Source organism: Balearica regulorum, chromosome 8, assembly GCF_011004875.1.
Source record: "Balearica regulorum gibbericeps isolate bBalReg1 chromosome 8, bBalReg1.pri, whole genome shotgun sequence".
In the NCBI taxonomy this organism is placed as follows: Eukaryota; Metazoa; Chordata; class Aves; order Gruiformes; family Gruidae; genus Balearica; species Balearica regulorum.
This window is the reverse complement of record NC_046191.1, coordinates 20,915,465-20,942,587: the sequence shown is the minus strand read 5'-3', so window position 1 is coordinate 20,942,587 and position 27,123 is coordinate 20,915,465. Positions and strand designations below refer to the sequence as shown.

At 39.6% G+C, this 27,123-nt stretch overlaps 1 long non-coding RNA gene across 2 annotated transcripts in view; it reads left to right on the top strand.

Moving 5' to 3' along the window:
• Positions 1–27,123, top strand: part of LOC142602767 (uncharacterized) — a 40,592-nt gene that overhangs the window by 3,628 nt on the left and 9,841 nt on the right. Inside the window, exon 2 of one of the 2 annotated variants that reach the window (XR_012836560.1) lies at positions 1,710–1,921. This is a non-coding gene — a long non-coding RNA (uncharacterized LOC142602767). Of the gene's footprint in view, positions 1–1,709; positions 2,833–27,123 lie in introns of those variants that run through there. The other variant, XR_012836559.1, reaches the window with a different exon arrangement.

Below are 27,123 nucleotides of genomic sequence, written 5' to 3'. Positions count from 1 at the left end.
TTTGATGGTGAATTAAGGGCTGACCTTCATATCATACCGTTTATTACAGCAAGCTTTATATGTTAGAGCGAGCTCCATATAACGCCTCAAAATAAGGTTAACTGTTTGTGTTCCATGCCTCAACTAGCAAAGGAGTCAGAGCATTAAAGCTCTCAGGTAAGTTGTGAGCTGCTTAGCTTTTCAGGGGCCTGTTGTGTTTTGGTTGAAAAGTAACCGTTAAGCTCTTCTGTTATTGTTATTAGTTTGTTTGGAAGGTGCTTTAATTGAAATACTGTAAAATGATTTATGTCAGACTGGATATCCTGCAAGCTTATTTTTTTCAGAGACTGTCAGACTGTCTTTGCTTTCTGACTGTCCAAAGGAAATTACAGTGTGGTATACTCATAATCATGTTATCTCTTTTATAGCTGCAGATCATTTTTATGACATTGTAGATGTACAAAGCCCTGATCAATATCTAGAGACTTGCTATCCTTTTAAGTTATGTGACTCTGCCAAATTTTAGACGTGAAAATATTCCAGGTGAAGTGTTACTTGGTTTCATAATTTTTACAATATCTAAAAACAGTTGCTAAGCTTCATTGGTTATGAAAACATTGATTTCTTTTTTTTTAATACTTTGCACTGTTGTCAGAGTCTGTCTGTTCTAATCTAGCATTGTCTCTTCTGCTGAGGGAATGGTGTCCTGTTTCCAAGTAATTGCTGCTGTTCTTGTTTTTTGATGAATAGTATATTTAGCAATCTGTACTTCATGGCATGAAATATTAGAGTATCTCTTAGTCCAAAAGTATGCAATGACTATATTAATATTTAACATACCTTTAAAGACTTACTGAATTAATTTGATATATGAATCTGAGTTCTTTCTATTTTTAGTTTTCCTGATGCCGAGTTTGGGAACTCTGAACTTTAGGTAAAAGGAAACAGAGTATTACTGGACCTCAGTTAACCTGTTTATCAATGTCTAGGTGTTGTCGTCTTTGTTAAATACTTGAAAAGAAATTACAGTGTCTGATATGAATGTTATTCATTTACAAATGTCTATTTATACCCCATTTTAATTGAAGAATTCTGTATTTCAGCTGTTGCAAGCTCTGAAAATACTGTGCAAACCTGTGATCATTATTTGGCCTTTTAAGCAAAAGGTTTGCCATTGTGTCAAGGATTATTAGCCTTTACAGAATTGCTTTATAAGGATTTAGAAATCTTTTATTGTTCACACATGCTTTCAGTGACCCTAAAAAAACTTTACCAGAGAGACCTGGTAGGTAGGTGAACCTACTTAAACCAATCCAGGAGGCACCCCATGGTTGAATTAGAATGATGTTGGAATAGATTAATTTTCTTTTTTTTTTTTTAAAGACAGAAACTTTGTGTGCCTCTTGCCATAGTTTACTACTACAAGGATGACTATTAAGAAAGCTTTTACAGGAAAGGTTTTTTAGTCTCAAATTCACACCTGAACCATTGACATAAAATTGGGATCTACATGGGACCTAATAAACACTTAAGTACTTATTGATAAAAAATGTTATGTATATAATCATTCATAAAATGTGTAAAAAATCATTCTACAGCTACAATACTACAGAATCTGTCACTTTTTTCTTGTGTCACTGAGCTCTTCCATAAAATTCTGGACAATGCTATTTGTAAAGGACAGTGGTTCAAGGTCATTCTTGTTAAAAACTGCCCCTTTTGTTCTACAGAGATCAGAAAATGTAAAAAAAACCCCACGCCTTCATCATCACCATAATGCAGAAATAAAAGTGTGGTTATGGATAGTAGATTATGACCCAGAGGAAAGAATGTGAACAATGCGTCTACAGAGAGGAATTTTAAGTGATGTATGTGAAACTGCCAAAATGAGAATTGCAGCCGAAGGAAGCGAGCCAGCAGTCTAACTACAATCAATACCCAGGTTAAGTAAACAATTACAGTCTGCCGGAGTTGGAAGGAAATCCGCACAGCCTGACGGGGTAACTGCAGTATCTTCAGGTGTAAATTCTGAATTTACTTCATGGATACCCTTCTTACAATTTACACAGAGTGTAACCGATTTTTTTCGCAACCTATCAGGCAAAGGCTTCTCTGTTTATGAAGAGCTGCTGTTAAGTCCTTACAAACAAATGATGCATGTCAACTAATAATGGAGGTTGTTTTAAAAATCTGGAACCTGGTGAGACTCAGAACAATGTATGTTATCAGACAATATGAGTAGATAGGGAAGCAGGCTTATGAATAAGTAAAAAATACAAACGAGTAATATTAGGGTACTTTGTGAGCACTGAGCTTGCCCATCATAGAAGACATCAATCCTAGAATAGAAACAGCTGTGTTTACAACATTTTAGGGTAGTTTCCTTATCAAATATTAATATGTGGAAAAGCCCTTGTGTTACAACTTGGCAGTTGGTCCAACAGAAGATTCTTTTTCTCCTTGCAATATTTGCTATAAAGTTGCTAAATAGCTCAAAATAGTTTCAACACTGTTAAGAGGTGCCTAAACCCAAAAAAGAACTGAGATTTATAGACAAAAGAATATTTTTTACATTTTGGCTTGATCTCTTACCCTTTACTTAGGCAAAAGTTATTGGGAAACCTTGAAATTTTCCTGACACAGTTTCTTATGAAGCTGATAGTATAGTAGGACAGCTGACTCAAACTGTCCAAAGGGATATTCCATAGCATATGATGTCATGCTCCATATATAACTGGGAGTTGGCTGGGCGGTGGTTCAGCTCAAGCACTAGCTGAGCATTGGCTCTGGGTGGTGAACAATTGTGCTGTCACTTGTTTTGTATATTGTTTTATCATTATTATTATTATTCTCTCTGTCCTATTAAACTGTCTTTATCTCAACCCACAAATTTTACCTTTTTTTTTTTTTTAATATTTTTCAATTCTCTCCCCTATCCCACTGGTGGGAGGGGAGTGAGCAAATGGTGGTGTGGTTGTTTTAGCTGCCTGCCAGCTTAAACCACAACAAATGGGATTAATTAGGTACCTATTTTATTCAACTGATTTTGCACCTAGGGATGATGTGATGGCAGAGCAATTAAGATGTTGACCCAATAAATTTGCAAGAGAACTTGTGTTTAAAATGAGGTTTGTGGATGGACTGTGGTGTTGAAATACTATATTCTGGTGAGTTACAGTGAGTTCTGTGGTTAGCACTGGCACTTCTTTTCCACTGAGAGAAAGAGAAAAGTTGTTAGTCAAGATGAAACTGCAGGGAAGAGTAGGTGTACCTCCCCAGCTCCTAGGAATTAAATCCCTGTTGTATTAGATGAAAGCTTAAATACATTAAATTTCTCTTCTTTATTCATCTTTCTGATAAGCGATTGCTAGAAGGATGCTGTAGACTTACGAAAATGGAAGGAATATAGGAGAACTTGAAAGGCGTGTAGTACAATGTTTACACTTAACCTACTCCATACAGTGAAAAAGTTTGGAAATCGGAGAGGTCAGTTCCTTCTGCTTTAAGTATATAACTGTGCTTTCCTTATCTGTGCAGCAAAGCTGCATGCCATTTTTGGCTTTACTGAACTTCTGAAGCCTTAATAGAATAATATGTTTTTTTTCTGTGTTGTACCACTTAAGACAGCAAATGACTGCTAGATTGCATTTTTCAGCCTGTGGCCATGTATGCTGCAGTAGTTGATTTGATGTTCTGTAAGAATTCCTCTTTAAATTGACTTAATGATTTATACTGCCAAATTGTTCACATTTCTAAACTATATGAAACTAATGAAACAGGCTAGAATTTTAGACCAGTGACCTTTCTTGTTCTCATGTGACGTACAGGAGGAAAACAGCAATGAACAGAGAACAACTGGTGGAAAGGGTTCATTTTCCACATGTGTCATCTCTGAGAACGCCTTTGGGTTTGCTCAAGAGGAAACTCCAGTTTAACCATTCTAGCATCTCTTAGATGGGCAAGCTCTGTTGAGCTGGACTCGATAGCTGAGTGTAGGGGAAAGGGTCTCAGTGTAAACTCATCTGGTTTTGAATCGGCTGGGAATTCCTTCAGCTCTCTGGCAGGTTGGAATAGCTTAGGAGTGCCTTTGCGTGAGTGCATCTCTGTTTCAGAAAGCCATTCAAGCTCCCAGGAGGAATGATAGGAGATGTGGGAGACTTTGATTTGATTTCCACTCTGCCAAAAATATCTAATAACAGTTCCTGATAATCTGTATGGTTTCTGTCTGAAGCCCTCTGCTGATAAGGCAACACGAGTATTTTGGATATAGTGCTGGAGCACAAGCAGACCATTCTTGCATTCAGCTATCCTCTCTGCTTGATAAGAGTTATTGGGTAGACTGGAGCAAATCTCCTTTGATATCTATGTGCCTTTTTAGGGCTTTAGGAGCATTCCCCAAGAAGATTCATGATTCCCGTGGTCTAGCAGAACCAATGTAAATTACTTGCAAGGCAACAAAGAAATTGGCCTTGGGTTCCCACGAAAATGTGCTGCTGGTGTGTGGATGCCTTTTAACTTTATCCTTAATTTTATGTGCACACCTGAATGCAAATACATGCCTGATAGAAGCGAGGAAAGGAGGCAAAAGGAAACAATAAAAGCAAGTATGGTAGCTATGAACTTAGATGAAAAAAGGTTTGAATAATCCTCTGGTTACACAACATTTAAAAGTATGAGCTAGTTAATAAAGCGTTTTTTCTCATTATTATTTTTATAGTACAAAATACCAAGTCATGTACAGATCAGTACAGAAGCTGAAGGAATGAGTCTCCGGTAAAAGTATGGTCTGAAATGCTAATGGCTTTAAAACAAAATTATGCCTATTTACAAATGAATCAGTCAATTTTTAGGTAACCAAAATGCAGAGTGGAACGGATACAAATTATCTCCCAATGGATCAAAAGGTGAATAATGATATGTACTGCTGCATACTGAGAAACCTGAAAATAAGGAAATAGCATTGGTAATCTGCCTCTGTGGACTGAGATTGGCATAATTGGTAAAATAAGTGTGAAACTAAGGAATGAGGGGTAAGGCTGAGAGATTTTTGGACTGACCAGCCTATCTCCTGTAAACAGAAAAAGTGAGTTCAGGTGTCTTCCAATGTTGATGGACTTAGTGAGCAGAAACATGGGCAGCAAGAAGAGAAGGTAATGATCTGCATCACAACAGTCAGGTAGGCTGGTCTGGTCCAGCTTCTGCACTGTGAGGGCTGGATTCCTCGTTGGGGCTGGTTCTGTCAGCCCTGCCTGGGTGGATGCTTACGCTCCTGAGGGAGATGCGTTGTGCCACCGCGACCTGCCTCTCCTCTGCGGTGGGGCAGGGGCAGCTGTTGGTGCAGCTGGGGGGAAATGGCTAGAGGTTTGGCAAGGGAAGTGCAGCCAGCCCTGCTGGAGGGAAAAGCAACAGGCCGGAGCAGTTCTTCAGGGTTATAGTTAGGTGCTGTAATCAGCAGAAGGACTTTGATTAATCTAGGTAAAAATTGATGGTCAGGAAAGAGTAACTGAACTGTTTGTATGTGAATATATGTATGAGCTGGACCAGGAAAATGTGGGATGGTAGAAGAATTACAAGAATGTGGTGGAAAGCCAGGTGTGGAATGGGGTATGGTAATCAAAGATAGAATTGCACATGAATTTGAGGTAGATTAAAGAAAGAAGAAGCAATAAGGTAGCTATGTTGTTTGAATCAAAAGTGCTTCAAAATCAGGGAATGATAGAAAAAGTCTATCGATTTGGGGCGTCTGTAGGATACTGTAGGGTTGGACTTGGTTGCTAAAGGGATCTTTTAAAATCACTTTGTTTTAACATTTTGTGTGTGGTTAAAGCTTTAAGTACTACCAGGAATTGTGACCATGTGGGTGGGCAGCCCCACATGTGGAAGTATTTAACTTCTTCAGTATAGCTCAGAGAACAAATGTTAATAATACTGGTTATTTCTGCTGGTAATAGCTGATGGTTTTTTCACTTCATCGATAAGAGGCCAACTTTAAGGTTTCGTTTAAGTAATGAAGATATTCTAGATGAAATGATTGAAGAAGGTATGATGTGTGATTCATATAAAATTAAAAGTCAAGAGTAAAACACATAGGTATCTAACTGAGGATTTCAAAGCTCGATACTCTATGAATGTGAATGATTAAATCAATCTACCAAGGAAGCTCAGGCACTCAAATGTGGAGGAGTTCTGGAACTTTCTTACTCAAAAGTTTGAACACTGTCTGGAATTAATATCCAGAACAAAGAAGAAAACATTGTAGAAAGAATCTAACTGGATGAATAGCCACATAATTAAAAATAAATGACCAGAATGAAAAAAGATTGCAGAAAGAATGGACAGGCAAAGAAAACTATCCAAAAGAGGTAAAGCAGCATAGGATTCAGGTGAATTGAACAAAAGTCAAGCAGAGCCAGACCTTGCACTGGATATTAAACACGATAAAATCACCCAGCCTTAAGCAAACAGTTTCAGAAACAAAGCACTAAGAACGTGGGGTCACTGTTCAAGGATTAAATGTATGACCCTAAGAATAAGAAGATTCTTTATTCTGTCTTCATTAGAAATGCTGCTGCTGACTGTGGTGGGAAATGGAGGTTGCCTAGTAGGAATGAGTCCACAGGCTTTAAAATAAAAATCATTGCAACTGAAATACAAGCAAAACACAAGCAGTTTGATGTAGTGAAGGATGGCGATCAACAGTTTCCTGACCAGAAAGAGATCGGCCCATGAACTCTGGTATCTGATACCACATGACAGCAAATACATGGTGATTAAGGAGAAGAAAAAAATGGTCAAGGTGGTTGTAGGTGCATTAGGCTTTAGAAGAAATTTTGAAAGGAATCCTTCCTGTATTTGCAAATGCTTGACTGATACCCGCTTTGGTTATAAGTGTTGGACCATCACGGGTGCTGGTGTTAGCAGCATGCTGTGGGCAGTGTGCACATCCTTACCCTCATCAGGGACCAGGCATTCTTAGGGCCCAATTTACCCTGCCTACAGGCTGAAACACTTCTCCTGAACAAATCAGACCTTTAGGTAGTACTGGACATCTTTTTTTTCCTGAAGTGTCTGAGCATGGGTCAGTCTAGCATGTCTTCTTAATTCCTTGCCTGTAACTTAATTTTGATACACAATGAGTGGATCAAGATTTGCAGAGATACAGATTTCAGTTGTAGGCAACTTTCTCATACAAAGAACCAAAACTGAATATGGGTACCAAACATGGATTATAGAGTTTGTGAGGCTCTCCTCTAACTGACATGAATGCAGCTAGGTCTGTGAGATGATCTTAACTTTATTCTTGAGGATGGGAGACAGCGATTGTGAAGAACACACTTGAGTCTACAAAGATTTTCCCATAAGAATCAAGTCCATTATAAGAATTTCAAGTTTTGTCCTGGAAGGTAAGTGCTTTAGACATCTTACTAGCACTAAGCATAAATTTAGTTGTAAATTGCAATATGTTTGGAAAAATTAAATTTATTTCTAAATTTTATTTAAGCATTGATGTTGTGAATGAGGTAAAAACTCACAACAGACCTTTCCTAATAGGTTCCCTAATAAAAGAATTTCCTTCTTGACCACCAGAACGGACAGCCTGACAAAAAGCATCCTAAATACCATGTTTTCTGTGCTACAACTACAGGGACCGTGAGAAAAGTAGGCTCAAGCCAAGTATCAGAGAGCAATTCACTTCATTTTGCAACCTGTGCTCTTCCTCACCCTTTGGAACTGTCCATTGGAGTGAGGTTAGAGCAGTTCTTCCCAGAACTGAGGAGGTAGTGGGCAGTTTTAGAGGTCATTTTAGTATTAGAATTAGTGCTTAGAGTGCTTATGCTGTTAAAAATAGTGCTGGAAGAGAACTGTGCAATGAATAATAAGTTTAGGCAATGCTGATAAATGAAAAATAAACCACAACTTTAGAAGTTGCTCAGAGGAGCTTGTTTAATCTTTTAAGTTTTCCCAAAATTAAGTATCAAGTTACTGGTAATGCCTGGCATCCTTTGTAGGAGTGTAGTTCAGATACACTCATCAAAAGAGCTTATATCATTACAGGGGTGATTGTGTCATCTCTGGTAGAATTATTCCACACTATTGGTATGTCTTGGCAGACTGACATGTTTTCACTTGACATTGCTGTAACCCCTAGGAAAAAAAGCAAGTCCTACCTTTCTGTGAATAATTCATTAGTGAGCCATCACAGTGAAGTATTCCAAAGTATTCCCTTCTTTTGGGGGAGGAGGGGAGGGATACCAAAGCTAATTTTTTTTTTTTTTACTTGTTTTAATGCTACCCTGCAGTCTTACCACTTCCAATGCATTCGTCCGTAGCAGCAAAGAACTAACTCTCAGCTCTGGTCTTTTGGTCTGTAAATTAATCCATGTTATTTTTCCAAAGGGTTCTGGAGCAGAGCAGTGGAAAGCTGCTGACGCAGTGTAGCCTTTCTGAGAGTGCTGGATTGTCTGGAACTGGACAAAAATGCCAGTAAATCAAACTTTCTCTTAGAAATCCAGCCAAGAAGCATGGCTGGCTGTTTAGTAAAATGTGCTAAAATATATTTTCTAGTGACTGGGTAGACTGACGTTATTAGCAGTGAGCATGCAGACCACATATTAAACATCTGGCAGAACCAGGGAAATGTGGTCTTTCATACTTGATCAGAGAATGAAGGGCTCAGCATTCACAGGCATGTTTAAAGGAGTGGTGAAAATGTTTACACCAAGTTGGCTTGTCTTATTTTTGAAGTGTGAAAAGGCTGGATTTTCGACTTACCTGGATAAATGTTCCTATTGCTAGTAGTGAGTTTAAGGAGTATAAGTTGAAACAAAAGACCCTGCATGATGTATTTTTCTTATTTTAGGTAAGCCTTTCTTATGTGTCCTGTTTGAAGGCTCTACCACTGACAGTTTTTTTTCCTAAAATTGTATCAGTAGCAGGTGTTTACTTTATTCTTTACTTTTTCCCTTCTAATATGTATTTTTTCATGTCTGCTATAAAAGCTTGGCTATCAGTTTAAAGCATGTTCTTGATAACAGGCAGGCAAGGGCTGGATGAGCTGTTCTTTTATTCTTATGTGCAATATCTTGGGTATTCCAAGGGCTCTTTAGTGATCCCTTCCTCTAAGAAGCTCAAATAATTCCTGGTATTTTATTAATCTGTCAGAGCAGGGGTTGCTTCTGAATTTATCTTGGTATTTCTGTCTGAAACAGCTGTGCAGCCTATGCTTCAAATTGCCAGCATTAAATCAACATAGTTTTCCTCCTCTTTCTTCATCAATTTGTCATAGAGATAAGCCCACTACCTGCACTAGCAATCTTCCATTATCCACTGTTCTTCCTGGTTTCTTCCATATACTTCCATCAACACCCACAAAAGCTTTTTACCCTCAGATACATTCTGTCTTTTTCTCTTTAGGTTTTCTAACTCCACTGCTTAAGACGATGTCTGCAGATAGCTAATGACTCTAAAAACTGAGCGTGTCGTATGACTTATTTTGCCAGTGATATAGCTAGGTGGTTTGGACTTTAATCTCTCAAGATCATACAAAGGAAATAAAAATTATAATTTCTTCTAAATTATAATAAAAATTATAAGCAGATTAAAAAAAACAACAAACCTCACGAGAAAAATGCATCTTGATGATTTTTGTTATTCATGGAAACTTGAGTATCCAAATTTCTAATTACTGAAACTGTACACAGTGAAAATATACACATTTGAGAAACGTAATATGCTGTATCCTCCATTATGCACTCTGCAGCAAGTGTCCTTCATGATCAGATTTTTAGTCCATGAAATTTAATCATCATTGAAATTCTTCTGGTTTTTTTCATTTATTTGCTTGTCCTTAAATGTGCTTCTGTGACGTGTATATGTAACCTCCATAACTAAGATGTTCGTATTTGCATTGTAAGAGAGTAAAGTATTTTCAATGCCAGTATTATAATGAATACCGTATTTAAAAGATCATGCCTCATTTTTCTGTATCAGCAGCAGAGTGTTATATTCTGTCCTGATATTTCACTGTATAAATTAGATAGCGAAGGAAGGAAGGAAAACAGCAGATATAGATTAAGTGACCTGTTCCAGATCACAATACACAACTTTGACAGCATGAGAAGTGGACTCCCTGCTCAACCTACGAAATTTGGAGTCATCAGAAATGTAATCCTGATTTTTAGGAAAAGGTGAAGGGGTTGGAATTGACTTGAATTTTATTTTTATCCTTTTTGTGCTGCTCTACAGAAATAATTGTAACTATGTACAGTGGCTGTTGTAAACCTCATTGAAATGGTTTTCAGAAACTACTGTTTCCAATTGTCATTTTAGTAATGTTTTTCTAAAATGGAAAAAATGAAAACAAAATTTTTGCATAGAAAGACATTTCAGAGACTTGCTGCTTTTCCTCCATTAGAGCTGAAAAGGGGCATATGTTTTTCAGTGTGTAACCTCCCATGTGTGGGCATGTTAGATACTAAAAAAAAAAAAGAACTGCTAGACTTTTTTTACAAGGAACAGATTTATTTGCAAAGGAAAACATTAACAAAATCATCAAAACACCTGAAGAAAAATTAATTCAGAAATAAAACTAATGGGAGACTCCTCTAGAAATGTCTATAATTGTGCAAGGTGTTTGCAAATAAATACCTTAAAAGAGATGTTTCCTTTTTCAAATCTGACAGAAGCTGCTGATTCCCTCTGCTTCCTTATTGCTGCTGCGGGTGCCGCAGGCTTTTTCCTGTAGTGCAGCTGTGCTCCGCTGAAATAAATGGCACTTCCTGGGGACTACATCTTTAGTTACTGGTACAAGAGTCATCATAATGTGCAATGAAATATTTCAATAATGCTTTCATATGGCTATTAAACCACAACACTGCATAATAAAATCACAACTGCATGGTTGCAGATAGAGCTACCAGAGACACAGCTACCTACATACTACTCCCTTCAAAGAGGAGCTGCTAGAAAAATTGTAGGGCAGCAAGAAAAGATGTAAAAACCCCTACATGCTCAGTGGTGCAGTCTCATTGCTGTCTTTACTTCCTAGCTCCCTCCTAGTTTTCTGTTTTGGTTTACAGTCTCCAAAGTATGGCGTTTTCATAGCTCAACTCATTTATTGCCTGAAATCGCAAGCAATAATAGTTCATGCCTAATGGTGTGAAATCTGGAAAGGTGGATTCAAAGTATGCCTGTGTCTTCAAGGAAGTCCCAGTTATTTCCCATGCAAAGTAAACATCTTGCTTGTGAGAGTGAAAGATGTTGTGCACTAACAGAAATGCTTTGCCTGTTCTATAAGAAAAGTCTCTTAATTAAGAATTTGTGCATTAAAGGTGAACCCAAGCAATGATCGCCGCATTGTCTGTGGAAGAGAAACCAATAGGATAAAGAGAAAAGTTAAGCAATGTTTAAGATTTGTAGCAAGAAGTTCCCTTCTCTTTCCTGGTATCCACCAGTAAATACTAAAAATCAGTCCCCTGTAAGTTGGTTCTGATACAGCACTTATTGCTGGCTTCCGAGGACCTCATCTGGGACAGGCAGGAGTTCTCTGCCACGGGCTTTGCAGCTGCCAAGGCTGTTGATCTCAAAAGCAGGTGGGGGCTCCTCACCTAGCTCTAAGTACTTGTGTGTCTCGGGTAGGAAGCCAGTGTATCAAGGCACTGAGATTCTCAGTAAAGAGCAATGCTCACCTTGTGGGGCAAGTAAATAGGGACTTAAGGTTCTGCGGGGTGCTTGGAAGCTGGGCCCCAGAGCAGCGAATAGGTCCTGGTCCTGGGCTTTTTTCTTTTCATATTTGAGTGCTTTTCGCTTTGTTCGTTAGCTTCTTCTGCCCTTAAATACAGTTTGCAGCTTGTCACTTCTTTTTTCATTTGAGGAGCTAAGCTTGTCATCCTGGACCCATGACGTATCTATAATATGAACAGGAAAATAGTAGCACTTCAAACACCAGTATATATTTCAAGTGGACCCTGTATACTCATAAAATGTTAGAATTTAGGATCTTTCCAGTGACAGCCATGACTGCCTTGTTTAATGTTGTGCTTCTGGAAGATCCTTTCTAAGCCAATACTCTTTAGGCAGCTGTCCCTTCAAGAGAAAGGAGACACAGGTCTTGCGTTAGAGTTGCTCCCTCTCCAGCTGGAAACATTGCCTATTAGATTCTTCACTGTATTTTTTACAGAGTATGTGATACCTGCTTGAGTATACCAAGACCATGTATTTGTGTTCTTTGTATGGTTCATGATATTTGCCTAATGATGCATAATCAAATCTTTCTGCAATCTCTTATTTTTGCAACAAAATTTCAGTCTCATCTTGCACTCTGTACTATTTATTTTGTCATCAGTACTGTTGAAATTCATATTAAGTACTCTGGCACTTTATCTTGTAGATATTTCCAGCACGTTTTTTTTTGAAAACAAAGTCTTTGTCTCTACACTATTTGAGAAAATCGGTAATTGATATCTGAACTATATGCTGCTTTGATAGAAAGTATATTCTGGGTTTGTTTTCTACTGGGGGAGGAATTGGGTTTCAGCACGAATAGCCATGTATTGTCCCTCTGTGTTTTGTTTCTGGTAGGTTGTTCAACAAGCCTAGAGAGTGGTGTTACAGGATAAAAACCTCATGAACACATCCTAAATATGTTTACATGTATATGCTCTGTATGCCAGGTTAGAATATTTATAATTTAAAGGATTGTAATTTCCTTATAGCTTGGACAGGATTTTGAAGTGTTAGAGAAGAAAGGTCTGTGTTTACCTTCACCTGATTCTTTGCATTAGTGTAAGAAAAGTATCCTCATAAAGATGTCTGGGAAAAATAGTCTCCTTTGATTCTTTAGTAGCTTAAAGGCATCACTTAATTTCATCTGTTTCTTTATATATGTGTGTGTGTGTGAATACAAACACTGAAGATTAACATGTTTGGGCAAGTTGAATGCTGCTGGAAAGGGGACAGTTGACAGTTATTCAAATTCAGCATAACTGAGGCTAGAGATGCAAACAACTGCTCTTAATATTGATAGCCGAACCTAATTTTTTTTTGATTTGTGTCATTTCAAAAATATGTGATTTTAGAGATGAAGCTTTCTAAGGAGCTGTCGAAATCTTATAGTTCACATTTCTGAAATAATCAAATCACACCTTCTCATACTTAACTAAAGAGACCAAAGTGCTTTTCCCATGCAATACCGTGCTCAGCACAGAAACAAATGCTAATGTGACTATCGGTACAGGACCAAACTTTATCTGAGATCTGGGGTGTTGCCATGGCAATTCCAATTGTTGGAAAAAAATTCCCTTTTGTGCTTCATTCTGACATTATATTGCAAAATGATGATTATGAAGAAACATGTAACCCAAAAGAAGGAAAAAAATATCTCTTTTTGAAGATGTAAAACATACTTTCTATCCCGTTTACTTTTTGTGAAACACCGAGTGTGTGCCCAGATTATTATGAGCTGTAATCTTTGCAGATTCAGATACATTTATGTTTCTCAAACTGCCATAATAATACTGAATGTTATTGCTCCCAAATGTAATAATCAACATAATAAGGAACTCAGAGACATATATCCCATTTCCTATGCAAAATATCGATTTCTAGTATATTATACTGCTGATGTGGACCTCTCTGTTGCTTAACAACACTGCCTATGTTAGTTGAAGCATATCTAAAATACAAAACTTGCCTATGTTTTTTATATATATCAACTATGTATAGTATAATAAGAATAGGTCATAATAGCCAATAGATCAGTCATTTCTGTTTCTAGTTATAAAATTGTTTTTCTAGCAATACATCTCACTGGGAGAAAATTGTTATGGCTATTACTTATTCCTTGCTAAATCAATATACAACAAGCTTTAAATAAAAAAGCCCCCCCACAATACTTCCAAAAGAGAAAGAAATGAAGGGATAAAGTTAAAATGTGATTTGTGCTGCAATTCACACTGAAGTTTATTGTGCATTTTTTAATGTGGGAAATGCATAAAATGGGAAACATTTCCAGAAGACAGCTAATTCTTGCAGTGCTGCATTGCTGCTTTATAAATAAATCATTGGCCTTTCTCTATTGATCACTGGAACAATCCAGTGAAAGAATGCTGACTTAGTGCAGCCCTTCTCAGGAGTGCTGGATTAAGAAAAAAAGCTGGGTACGTGGCACCCGGCAGCAGGAATAGGGAGAACCCCATACTGGTTAGAGATCAGGTTTGGAGCATAAAAGAAAGAAGCTGATTTCTACAGGATTTTATTTATTTCTTCCCATAATATCATTGATCAGGAGAAATATTAAATATAAGACAATACTAGTTGTAATTACTGGATGCTGAAGATCTGTGTATAATGTATTGTGAAATTTTTGTAGCATATACTCAAAAAGACCTTCTAAATTTAATCCAGTCTTTTAATGATCCCAATTTTTATTTTTATTTTAAAGAAATAAGGGCTCCAGTCTTTCAGGAATATGTTTGAATTAGTGGACTCTTGGAAACAGTACTGCATTCCTGTGAATTGAGGTGGGATCTGAATTTTATTTGGTTATCTCAAAGATCACAGTTTGCCAATCTGACAATTTTGTGATTTGTCAAGATTGCTGGTGTCAGGCCCCAAGGCTTTTCTGGGAAGAGGAGTAGCCTTTTACAGCAAAGAGCTGAGAAATACTGTCTGGCTTTGCATGTCTGACCGTTACGATCAGTATTGGATCTCAGAGGCACATACCTTATAAAAGATGGCTTTCACCAAAGCCTATGGTAGGTGCCCTGTAAAGACTGTACGCTCACAATGTTGTTATCCAAACTTCCAGCTGGTTTTAGAATATGAAGTTGCTCTTTTTCAGCAAGTAAGATTTACTGGTAGATACAGGGCTCAGCTGATGGCAGGTTATTCAGGGCCATGGTGATGCATTGCTTTTAGGGCATGTTGTCATCACATCAGTTTTTTTCTGTTTCTCATTAATTACGAATACTTCCAGGATGCAGGTCTGTAAAATGTAATTATTTATTCCACCGGGTGTTTTGTCTCTAGTGTTGCAATTGGAGGCAGCACATGCTCACCGTGTTCTCACCCAGGGCACAGTTAGCTGGCTGATAGGAAGCAAAGTATTAGCAAGCTTTCTTGAACACAATGGAGGCGTACGGCGCTGAGCAGAAAAGCTTGGTGTGAGGGACTGTGGACTTGAATGCATGAATTGATATGAATTGCTTCAGTCGTGGGGGGGGGCGGCCGCGGTGCCTGTTCGCCGTTTGCTGTTCGCGAGGCTGCGGAGCAGCCGGGGGCTGTGTGGCAGCGTGGGCCCGTCGGGATCGGCTCCCTGATGAACGCACACGGTTGGCAGCAAGTTCCCACAACTTGTGCTATAAATCTGGACCAAAAGTACTACAGGGAACAAATCCGGAGGCAGAGAAACAGCCTAAACCCGTCGTGGTTGCTAACATGGCAGAGAGCACCTGGCACAGCACTGATTTCCAGTGGGCTGGCGGCCGAGAGGCTTTCCCTTCCCGGAGTCCAGGTGCCAGTGCGTTCGTGCCTTCCGCGGGACGCTGGAAGGCCTGTCGTTAACAGCAACAGAATAAATCACGACGTATTTTGTTGTGTGAAATAGTGCAATCTATTAGACAAACACCAACGCCGGTGGTGGTATTACTGCTCTTTCTGACCATCTCCCCCTTCCAGCCAGAGCGGCGCCTGACCGCTGACCGCTAGATGACACTGTTGTATAACGACGTGGTCGGCGTAACGGCGGAGACAATAATTTACTTAGAGAACATGTATGTGTATAATTAGGAGTCATCAATGTCTTTCTTTTAAAATAAAATAAGTTTACCATATATAATTAGATATTTCTTAGAAGATGGATTTCATTCTAATTGGGTAAAGCTATGCTGCTGGTTTAAAATATAGCAAAGGATGTATTTGTATTCACTTTCACAGTTTCCATATTTTTTTAGTCCTTGCAATAAATGGATCTGATTACACCTTTTAAATCGATGTTCTCTCAAACTGGTATGACATAAATGATTGTTCTGTCATTGTGATTTTACTGCCATTGTTTTCAGTGTGTGAGGTTTGTTAGTGATATCTCTCTTAATCTCATTCTGTCTTTCCCCATCCTCCTGACTGTGATCTTGAATCTGTATGTTTTTTCCATCCAAACTGAAGTAATCTATTTAAAGAGCCAACAACTGCCACCACGCATGACTCTAGCTTGACCATGACACTGCAGACTTTGCGGCAGCCGCGAGATCAGTAATCCCCAGCTAATGAAAGAGAGCTCCGAAATCTCTGTTGTGCTGGGGGGTTCTTTAAAAGCTCAGATTTCCTGTAGCTGAGTGTTGCCAATGGAAAATATAGTCTTTGCAGATGTCGGACTAAATTCAGTCTAGGTAAAATTCAAATTCAGTGCTTTTCTATAGGGAAAATTGATGCCTTTAAGTTTCTGTGTGAATTCCGAAGGCGCTGGCTAGTCAGCTCCACGCCCGGCATGGATAAGGCCTACATCCCTTCCCAAAGAAATTTCATTAATGTCTGAATTCGCTTCACCGAATGAGTTCTCGATATTCCCACCAAAATGCTGTGTCACATGCCAATGTAAGGACTATGCTCAATTTACAGTTCTTTCAGATCTGTGAGAGTTTTGATACAGGTGAACTTCCTCAGATGAGCTCTGGTGATGCCAGGCTGGGACAGCCACCGCTTTCGCCTTGTGAGTGTTCCCATCCATCCATTCCTGCAGCTGTCTGACACGTGAGCCGCTCATAACTGGGTTCCCAATTATGACTAGAACTTGTCTGTTAAATCTTGATGGCATCTTTTAAATTAATTTAAATTCTCTTCTGAACAAAGGTACTCCTGCAATAAAATAATGGCAAAGTTGTTTTAGATTAATTTTCAAAACATGGTTAATAACTACATTGTTGTACCTCAGACATAACTTGTCTAACTATCCCAGTGGTACGTGGCTTTCTCTGCTATCCTTATATCTCGTATACAAAATTATAGGCTATTATACCAAAGTCATATCTCTGTCTTATTTATTGAAGTGTTGGTTCACTAAATAAAGGATCTCAACAATGATTTGAGCTGGCTGAAAACCTGCTTGAAAATTATATATTTCAGCAAAAGGTTTTCAACAAGCTCTATTTTTGAAGCTAAAGTACTTCAATTCCCAATGACCAAATTCATTAAAATATAAATTAGCCTAAAGAAACAGATGAATTACAATGGTATATTTGCATCTCATATATTTGGTGTGAATATAACAGTTTCTTCATGTAGACTAGCAGCTACTGCAATCTTCACAACCCCATAGTTGAGTAAATGACTGTGGGGCAAATGAGGAAGCAAAGAGGACAAGGATGAAAATTATTTGTATTGAATGGGAAAGAATACTGCAGAATTTTGCAGTCTGAATTAAAACCAGTTTCCTCCACTAAGACATATCTTAGCTAATCAATTAGCATAGGAGGTATATGCATGTGTCTATTCTAATAATAGGGATTTAAGGAAATGTTGTGTTTCAATTGTATTTTCAGAATTGTAGATAATTAGTGATTATTACAACAAGGGTGAATATGATTTCGGAAATAAAGGTGAAGAGCGATCAGGCTGGATGGAAATGGAATGTCTTATCCAAGGGGAGTTAAGTGATCCACCTGCGGTAAAGACCTTTGAATCTGCAAAAGGCAGCAACAGAAATTTCTCATAAAGTTTGACCTGTTGTTCTGTAAGTAATATATCAGAGACTCCGATACAGAGTATCTTGTCAATTCCTTTTAATAAATGAGGCTGAACTGGTACAGAGGCTTGTGTAGTTTCTCTGATCTGTACCAATTCTCTGCTCTATGCCTTCATGTGTATTTCCGTGAATTGCTGATGCACTTGGCGAGTGAGTTTTCTGTGACTTCAAAGCCAAGCCTTTCTCTTTGCCTTGTATAAAACATGCCTAGAAGCTGGGTACTGAAGAAAATAAGTAGGGAGAAAAATATTGATTTTAGATGCTAGGATAATCTAAGAAAAATGGTTAAAACAAAAAAAAAAAAAAAAAAAGGAAAAAGCCCATCTCTCCATCTCTTCCTAGGTTTCTCATTTTGTTGCCCATAGTTTCCAGAAAATTCTTTTGTAGAGAAGCAACTAGGTCTGTATAAATGCAAACAATAACTGCAAATACTGCATTTGCAACTTCTAGAAGGTATTATGATATTGGAAAATATTTTCTTAAGAGATGCTATTCTACATCACTTTGGCTTTCCAGGGAAAGGACGAAGAACAGATTGGTTACTGTTCAAGAATGGTGGGCATCAGGTTTATCAGAGGCGTTTTGAACAGGCTTGTGGTTGACATCATAGTGCACAAACCTGATTAGCTTTAACATAATTATCTTTGTTAGCTTTTGTGATGTAACTCAGTGTATGTCATTGTGCATTGCTTTGATGAAGTAATGTTAGGAAGACAGTCAAAAGAGCCAAATAGTCGCAGATTTATGCCCTTTTTAGAAGTGACTAAGACATTTTGAATTCTACAGATCAATAGACCTTTATACTTCTAAATCACCTAGAATATCTTTGAAAATATGACCTTTAATACAGTTCTGTCTTTCCAAACAGCTTCAGGGGTCATCCCAGAGTTTTCAGATAAATTTGAAGTCAAATAAAATGAGGAACTGCTGAGTTCAAACTCAGAAAGAATAAATCACAAGATGTGAAGAAAGTTCCAGGATGAAAGCTTCTCAAAACAATGTGATTTTACTGTATTATCATATCCCACAAGTTCTTCAGTCACATGAGAACTTGAAGCATATAAGTAATCTAACTAAGTGTGACTATTGCTACTCTTTAAGAAAATGTTTCAATAAGTCATTCACCTGCAACTGTTTATTGTCTAAAATATCTTCCTTCTTTTTCTTGATATTGTCAAATTTTTCATAACTGAAAGAATTTTTAATATTCAACTTTGTAGCATTTGAAACCAGCTATAAAAAAAATAGACCATTTTATGAGAATTTTACAAACTTCATTTAAACTGAATCCAAGGAAATGGGGGGGGAAAAAAAGTATTGCAGATGAGTAATTTTTAAGGGATTGGAAGGAAGAGACACCATTATGTAAAGGAATGTTTAGTATCAAAGCATATAAATAGCTTTGGCTGACAGCAGAACAATAACTTCAAAAGATCACAAATTATTCTCAAATTTTAATAAAAAAGGAAGCTAGATTTATTCCATTCTGAAGATAAGAAAGGATGGCTTAATTCTGTCTTCTTTAAGCATTTTTCAGACATGCTTAACTTTTGATTTCAATGTTTTTAATCCTGATTTGCACTAATAAAAACTAGGTGCAAATGAGTGCTGATGAGTCTGTATTGAAGTTAAAGGAATAGTTAAAAATTTCTATGAATATTCATTTAAATTCAGAAATGAATTCCAAATTGATCATGTCTATGACTCTTTGTGAATTTACTCTCTATGAGCATACAAGCACTTGAAATTATCTTTCATGAATACTTGCAAAAACAAATTTTCAATTAGACTTTTCAGATACTTGCAGAAAATAAATTTTTAGTGATCTGTTTAATTGTGAGATTTGGATTTCACATGGTGTAGCCTGGTATTGCCATCTGTTCTATGGGACTGCATACTTGAAGGACTTCAGGGAAGGTTTTGGCTAGGTGGAGTGCTTTGGAGAGCCTTTTCCTTGTGAACTGCAGGATTCATCAGAAGCAGAAACAAATTAGAAGATATAAGAAAATAAGAAACTGTGCAGATTTCAAATTTCTATTTGAGGATTTTTTTTATTTATTTATTTATTTTTTTTTAGTGTTTTGAACATTGTACTTCAGTGTAAAGTGAATCTTACAGGCCAATTTCTCCTCATTTGTGCTGTCAGGAGGTTGTCACTAGCAAGTTCAACGACTATGTCCAAGCAGAGTAACTTTAAGAAAGTGTTGGTTGGTTGGTTGGTTTTTTAACCATTTAAGACACAAGAATGTTGATAGAATGCAATGGCTGATAATTTGGGGTAAGTTAGAAAAAGTGGTCTACATGCAATGACTGTCATTGGAACTCAGAAATGTGATGTCTGGTTTCAATTAGATGCTAACTTCAGGTACGAAGCCCTAACTCTAATAAGATATTTGTATAAAACCATTTATGGTATATCAAGTTTAAGTCTTGGGCATTGTGTTGTGGCTTGCAGGAAGACCTGAAGCCGAAAAGAATATTCTTACTAAGGAATATGATAGAAATTACAGTTCAGCAGATCTTCTTCCATAATAGGGGAAGAAACCCATCCCAGTGGGCGAGGTGGGAGGACGGGACGTGTCCTGCTTGGCATGTTTACACTTATGTTGGCAGAAACAAGGAGAGGAAGGATGCCCGACCCCTCCGTAGACCTAGAGGGATCAGTTCTGGCCTGAGCTGCGATGCACAGGGACACTGGGAGGAGAAGTTGCTGGCAGCCTGCAGAGGTGTCCATAGGACCCCCCAGGCTAGCCCGGAGCAGGTGAGCTCATCCACGTTGAATGAGGGAAAGGTGCTGCTCAGGGTTTGAGGTTTGCCGGGCAAGGTTTGGACCTGTAATTGCCAGCCTGCTGTGCTGCTGATCTTGCGGGGGCTAGGAGAGGTCCTTATCAATAACTACAGTCTAGAAATGCACTTTTTCATTTTAGTTTAGTTTTTGTTTTGTGAGTTTATCCAATGTTGTGCACAAAAGGCTAACCACTTATTTTGCTGGACCTTGTCAAGTGAAAGGCGCATTTCCTACAGCTGATTCAGGGCACTGTCTTACTTGGGAAGCAAAGAACTGAAGTACACGCTAGTGCACAGGTATTCCCTCGGAGCAGGGGAGTGGTTTCCCACCTAGATACTAGAGTCAGCTGGAGGGCAGGTAACAGGCAGTGCTGGGTCAGTGTCCCTCGGTAGGCACAGCCAGTGCCTCTAACAAGCAGCAGGCAAGGGGGAGATTGTTTATGATGCATGAGGTACCCTAAGAGGGTCGTACAGCTCAAAAGAAATCAGATCAGGTTTCTGAAACTGAGACAACTAAATTATTCAGCATGAACAGCCTTCGCTTGCAAAGGTGCTGAGTACCTTGAATCCCACGTTCAGATATTCTGCAAGCTAAAATACTATCTATTGGAAGAAATTTGTGAGTAATTTAAAGACAGGCATTATTTCGGGAGTCTTCCAAGTGATTTGTAGACAATTTATAAACAAGAAAAGAAGGATGAATAAATTATTTTGTTACGTATTACTTCTTCATCTCTAGTTTTGATACTCAGTGAATCTAGCCCCAGTGCCTAGAAGGCATACATGCCAAGGATTGGATTTCCTGTGTAAATGCTATACAATGTGATAACACAGTTGTACTGCATATTCAGTTTTGGTATGTAACCTTTTAAATAAATTGGAATACTCTTTGCGCCTATACTGGCACACACACAGAGATCATAAACAATAATTTCGTAAAGGTCACTTCCTCACTAAGCACTTGGAGCTTGTGGCGTGAGCTGTATAGGGCTAATAAGGGACCTTTATGCTTCTGAGTTTTGGTGGGTGTTAATATTTTTGCAGCTTTGAAGCTCTGTTTAATACAGAGCCTCTGTAGACTTTCACGCTGCAGGTCTGTCTGTGCAGCCCTGTGCCATGGGCCCCTGTGCTGGCTCCCCGTGCTGGAGGGCTGGCAGCGAGGTCCCGCACTGGCTGCAAGGCCCGGGGGGTTACTCAAGGAGGCAGCGTGATGCAGCATGACCAAGGCTGGCAGCATCCTTCCTGCTGCGAATGAGGGGAAACACGGCAAGATCCAAACCGTGGAAGGCTGCTCACCTTTTGTGTCAGTAGCATCTCAGAACAACCAGGAATCTCACCAGTTTAGCGTCCTCAGGAACCTGGGCAATACATGAGTGCCAGCAGCGGCTGAGGGACCTGCACAAGGTGAGAGGTACCAGCTATGCTTGGAGCTCAGTCCAGCTGCTTAGCACATTGCTCAGCTTTTCCTGCCGGTGACCTCAAAGGCACTAATGAAGTTGTTGGTGGAACCATTTTATTTTGGTCCAGTGGAAAACTTGTTCTCTTGGTCTTGCTTGTCTCCAGCAAAATATTTTGTCTGAGGGAATTTTTAGAAGCTCATAGTCTGTCCAACCGGCATTAAAACCAGCTATGTCTGCTGGTCTTTAGAAACTAAGGCACATTTTTTTACAAGCTCTCCTTCTATTATACCTGGTGGGCTGTTCTTCTTTTCTGTGACTGACAAGATAGCCAAAATCAATACCCTTTTATTTTCAGACCTCTGTTATTTTGAGGAAATCCACATCTTTCTTGCTGACAGCTAGTGTAGGGGAAAGTTATTCCCCACTGTAGTGACATCAGAGGACACCCTCAGCAGTGTAAGCAGAGTCTATCTGGTGTCATTAGAATAGCCCCCGGCCTGTGGATGTGTGCGGCGTTTGGGGGCCTCTGCCCCACAGGAGAGCTGAGCAGGAGGCTGAGGTGGTGCGTTGTAACTCCGAGGAGATGTTTTCTCTCCAATTCTGCCTGCCGGCGTAAGACCACAGTGGCTCACAGAAAGAACGAGATGTTTGTAAGAGTATAGGCAATACGCAGAGGTGTCGTAATTAGCAAACACCACAGTGTGCCCGGGGAAAGGATGCTTGATGTTTCAGGCACGGCCTCTCTAGCGGGCAGAGGTCGGTGCTGCCTGCCGCAGGAGGCAGCTGGTCTGTTTGCTTGCGGGGATGCTCCCGCGCTGCCTCTGCGCAGCTGGAATTGCCCCCACCACGGACTTGGTGCTGCGCAGAGCTGGGGCTGGAGCTGGGGCGGCAGCCCAGGTACCTGCCACCTTCTGCTGCCGGCATCCACGCTGCTCTGGTGTTTATTCAATACCTAGGAATTTTATTTAAAATTATTTCAGTTCTCTCTCAGTGAGAAGCCCTTGAATGCATGATTCAAAGCTTTGATTTTCTCTTCTGTGGAAGACCCGTGCCTAGCATTAGTCTGTGATCTTGGAGAGGTTACATGCGCTCAGCAACAGAGATGTTCACCCAAAAGTTTAAATTACCCAGGTGGCTCTTACCCTGGAAAATCTCTTCACTATTTGTGTGGGCAAGCAGGTAAAAATCAGTATTTCCCAAATTTAAAGTATCAGTGAGAGTGTTTTGCTAGCCCCTCCTGCATGAGTGTGGACAATCCTATTAATAGATTGACTATTTTATGGGATTCTTAAAAACTCACCTAAATTTTAACATATTTGCATGACAATTTTAAACAAAGTCATATATTCTATGGTATTATAAAAGTATGTATTTGTAAGGGTTTTTTTAACATTACAAAATGCAGATCTAGGTTTATACTTGTCCCACATCACCTCACAGACTGTAACTGTTTTTTCCTCAAGTTGATGCATTGTGGCTAGTAATTTCACTCCACTGGCAATATTTGTCTGACCTTCCCCACAGGGCCTGATCCCTAAATCGAAAGGAATTTTTTGTAAGATACTACACAATCTTCCCAGAAAAGGGATAGGACTTCAATCTCATAAAAAGGAATAAATGGTGTAATTTCCCTTGTGATTGATAAGCATCATTTGTAAATGAACCTGCTTTGTGGAATAGTGAAAAATGGTTGGAGCAGTTAAAAAATGGATCGAATACGGAGAAAATATATTCCCACAAGAAAGAATATAAATTTGTAAATGGAGAATATAAAATTATTTTTCGACATTAAATTAACAAATTAATTTGGCTGACATTACTTCCAATTTACATAGAAACCATTTTTCACATTTTCCATGTAGACCATTTTCCACGTTCTACTGTGACTGAGGGAAAAACAAAGCAGATGAGTCCTTTAAGGCAAGAGGAAAACATCCCGAAAGTCATTTTAACTCAATCCAAGAGTTGTGCAGCGGGCAGAGATTCAGGGAATGACAAAGGCACGCGCAGAGGGAGGCAGTGATGCCAGGGTAACAGCTGGTATCTCAGAAAGCCCAGTTTGCTTTTCCCGTTAGTACTCTGCATGGAGGCTGGGGTGGAGCCGCTTGCTGATCAGGCCAGGCTCTAGCAAGAAGGATGCTGCTGTGGAGTCACTGGGCTGAAATTCATGGCTTGCGATGCCCCAACCGATTGGGATCGAGTATAGCAAAACTAGATCCTAACTCCGGACTGCCATGGATGGGCGGAAAGCCCGTTCCTTGCCCGGCCACAGGGACTCAGTGGGAATGCCCGCACCAAGGAAAGGTCTCTGGGGCGGGCTTGTTTCAGTTCTGCTCACACGGCAGATGTTACCACTAGGCTAGGCGGACATGGGCGGGCCCATCTGTGTTCTTCTGTCTCTTCTATCAGAAGACTCTGAAGCAGCTTTTTAATTTGTAACTCTTTGTTTCTCAGATTCTTTCTGAACACCCCAAAGCTGAACAGCTGGTGATGGCCAAAGATCTATGTTAAGGCACTAGTTCCACAAACCACAGCATGGTCACGCTGCATGATAACAAAATGCAGTGTGTTTTGGTACAGGAGGACCCAGGTGAACATCTTGGCAGGTGCAGCTAATTTGCAGAAGCAGAGTCCAGCTCCTGAGCCCCCATGAATAGCTGGGAACAGCCACAGGCAGCAGCCTGGTTTGAGGCTGGGGATGGTGGCGGTCTGGTTCCTCCTGCTGCTGCATCCTTCCCCATCTTCTAGTTGAGGAGAGTAAGAAACACCCACTTACTCTTCCTAGATCAAGCTGTAACTAAGCCACAATGAGACATTACAGGTGTCCTTTCTTCCTACTCAGGCACGTAAGCCAGGCTGAAAAACTAGCTGAGTTGAGCCTTGCATGGTGACACTACGTGACCAAAAGAAAAGTGCAAATCTGCCTAAAATTCAGGACCTCAACTCACTATTGTAAGGACATTTCAGACAGAGGATAGAGGACAATATGTGTATCCAAAAGACAGTGCGTGTATAAAAAGTCTAACAAATAGTTCTGATTAGTTCCAGGAGCAGTTAAAAAAAATTAAAAATAGTTCAATAGCTCTGTTATCATGTTCTGTTTTGATAGTGAAGTTTAGTAGCAAACTATGTGAAATCAGCCATTCACATTAACTGTGGCCAGGGGAAAGAAATGATAGTGTGAAGACATTAGGAAGAGAGAAGCAGAAAAATAGGTTGCCCATTCTCCTTTCTTTCATCTCTTGCACAGTTTGGCAGAGATTTTGGGAAGGGGCTTTTTGCCTCTTCAGGGAGAGACATAAACTTGGACCACACAGTCTCAAACTCTGCCAGCTTGTCATTCAGCTCATGGATCCAAGATGTTGCATATTAATAGCACTCCCTGATGGCTGGTGGATGGGGTCTCTCCACCTATACAAAATAAGCCTCTTGGCACAACAAAGTACAAAAGAGGCCCACACAGGAAAAAAAAAATGCACTTGAGAACTCGTTTGGAGAAACTGCACAGATGCTTATGTGCAGATGCATATTTCAGATGTTCTTTTTCCTGATTAGCATGCAGCAAACTCACCTGTTTTGCTGCCTAGAGGAGTCACAGCAGAAATGGAGAAACACCTGCGTGAGTTCAGTTCTTTTTCCCTATGAATACGATTTCCACAGCACCCTTTTTCAATTGCCCTTCTGCGTAGCCACTGAAACCCTTTTCAATCTCCCTCTTGGACATGCCTAAGCCAGCAAACACGAGGTAGTACTCCAGGATGGAGACAAAGCATGACTAGTGCAGGGAGCTGCACGTTGAGAAGGGGAGAAGGGAATGGGCGGGTGGGCTGGTCGCACCAACTCTTACTGTACAGGTGCACTGGGGATGCTCGGGCAGGACGGGTTCTGGCATGGCTGAGGCAGGAGGATGACCTCCCAGGACCTGTGCGAAAAGCTTGCATTCCTGATCCGCAAAGGACCCTATGTTCAGCACATATGTAGCCTTACCTGAGGTTTGGTCATGAGATCCAAGAAAATGAAGCAGGCTGCTTCCCCTGGCCTCTGCAGCGTGCTGGTTACCATAAGTGTCTGTTCTTAATTATCACACTGGGCTCTGCAGGCAGATCCTACCTACACCAGGGAAATAAATTTCTTTTGTGCTCTGCTCCATTGTAGCTTACTCCAATGCAGAAAGCACAGCTCAGTTCTAACCGTGTGTTTTGTGAAAATGAGCCACAGGAGAAGGCGGGGAGAGGGTTGCTTATACATGTGTGGGTATCTGATGCAATCCACAGTGTGAGCCACGTTTTTCTGGATATTTCAGCATATACTGAGAATGACACATGAGCAGTCCAAGCTATTTTCAGAACTGACAGTTTTTCTTTTCACTCCAACAATTGCTTCTTCAATACACTAGAGTACGCAAAGTGCTTCAGTAAACTTTTAATTAGGAATAGGAGTAACAGTGAAACGGAGAGAAAGCTTTAGCCAAAACAACAGCTGACCTCAGCTCATGCCTGTTTTGCAGGGTTTTATTAGCTTTTTGAAAGAAATCACACACCTTGGCATTTGCTGGTTTGTGGCAAAGCTGAAGGCAGGAGTCCTCAAACAGCCTAAGAAAGATTGGTTTTATGATGCTCTTGACCCAGGAAAGACCCAGCAGAAATCTGCTCTGATGGGAGTCATGGGCTAAAGCAGTCTGGATACATTTTGATCTGAACTCTCAGGTACTTCTCTAAACCAAAATATTCAAAATGTTTGAGTTTTTAAAAAGGCCTAAAATCTTCCCAGATCCTTACAACAGAGAACAGATTACAAGCAGAAGTCTCCAGATAAATCTGAGATAGATTTTTGTTGCATTGGCTCTTTCATACTCTTTGACTGAAGTCTGCTGACTGACATCAGGAATGTAAATACGCTGTGGAAGGGGTCTCTATTTTTTCTTTAGCTGTCTCAATCAATTAGGTGTTTGAGGCATGGCCGTGTATTTCCTATAGAACTTAATTTATTTGTGTTACCCTCCTGACAAAAGTAACCAGTCCCTCCAGAGTTTGCAAAGGAAGACGCGTCCCACAGAGCTGATGCTGTGTGCACTACATGTAGAAAGATATGTTTAACGAAAGATGAGAAATTATGGATCAAATAATGATGTGGAAGCCACTCTCACAAACAATGAAGATCATTCTGGATGCACTCCAAATATCATTACTATTGTTTAATTTCAACTCCAGTCCTGCATCT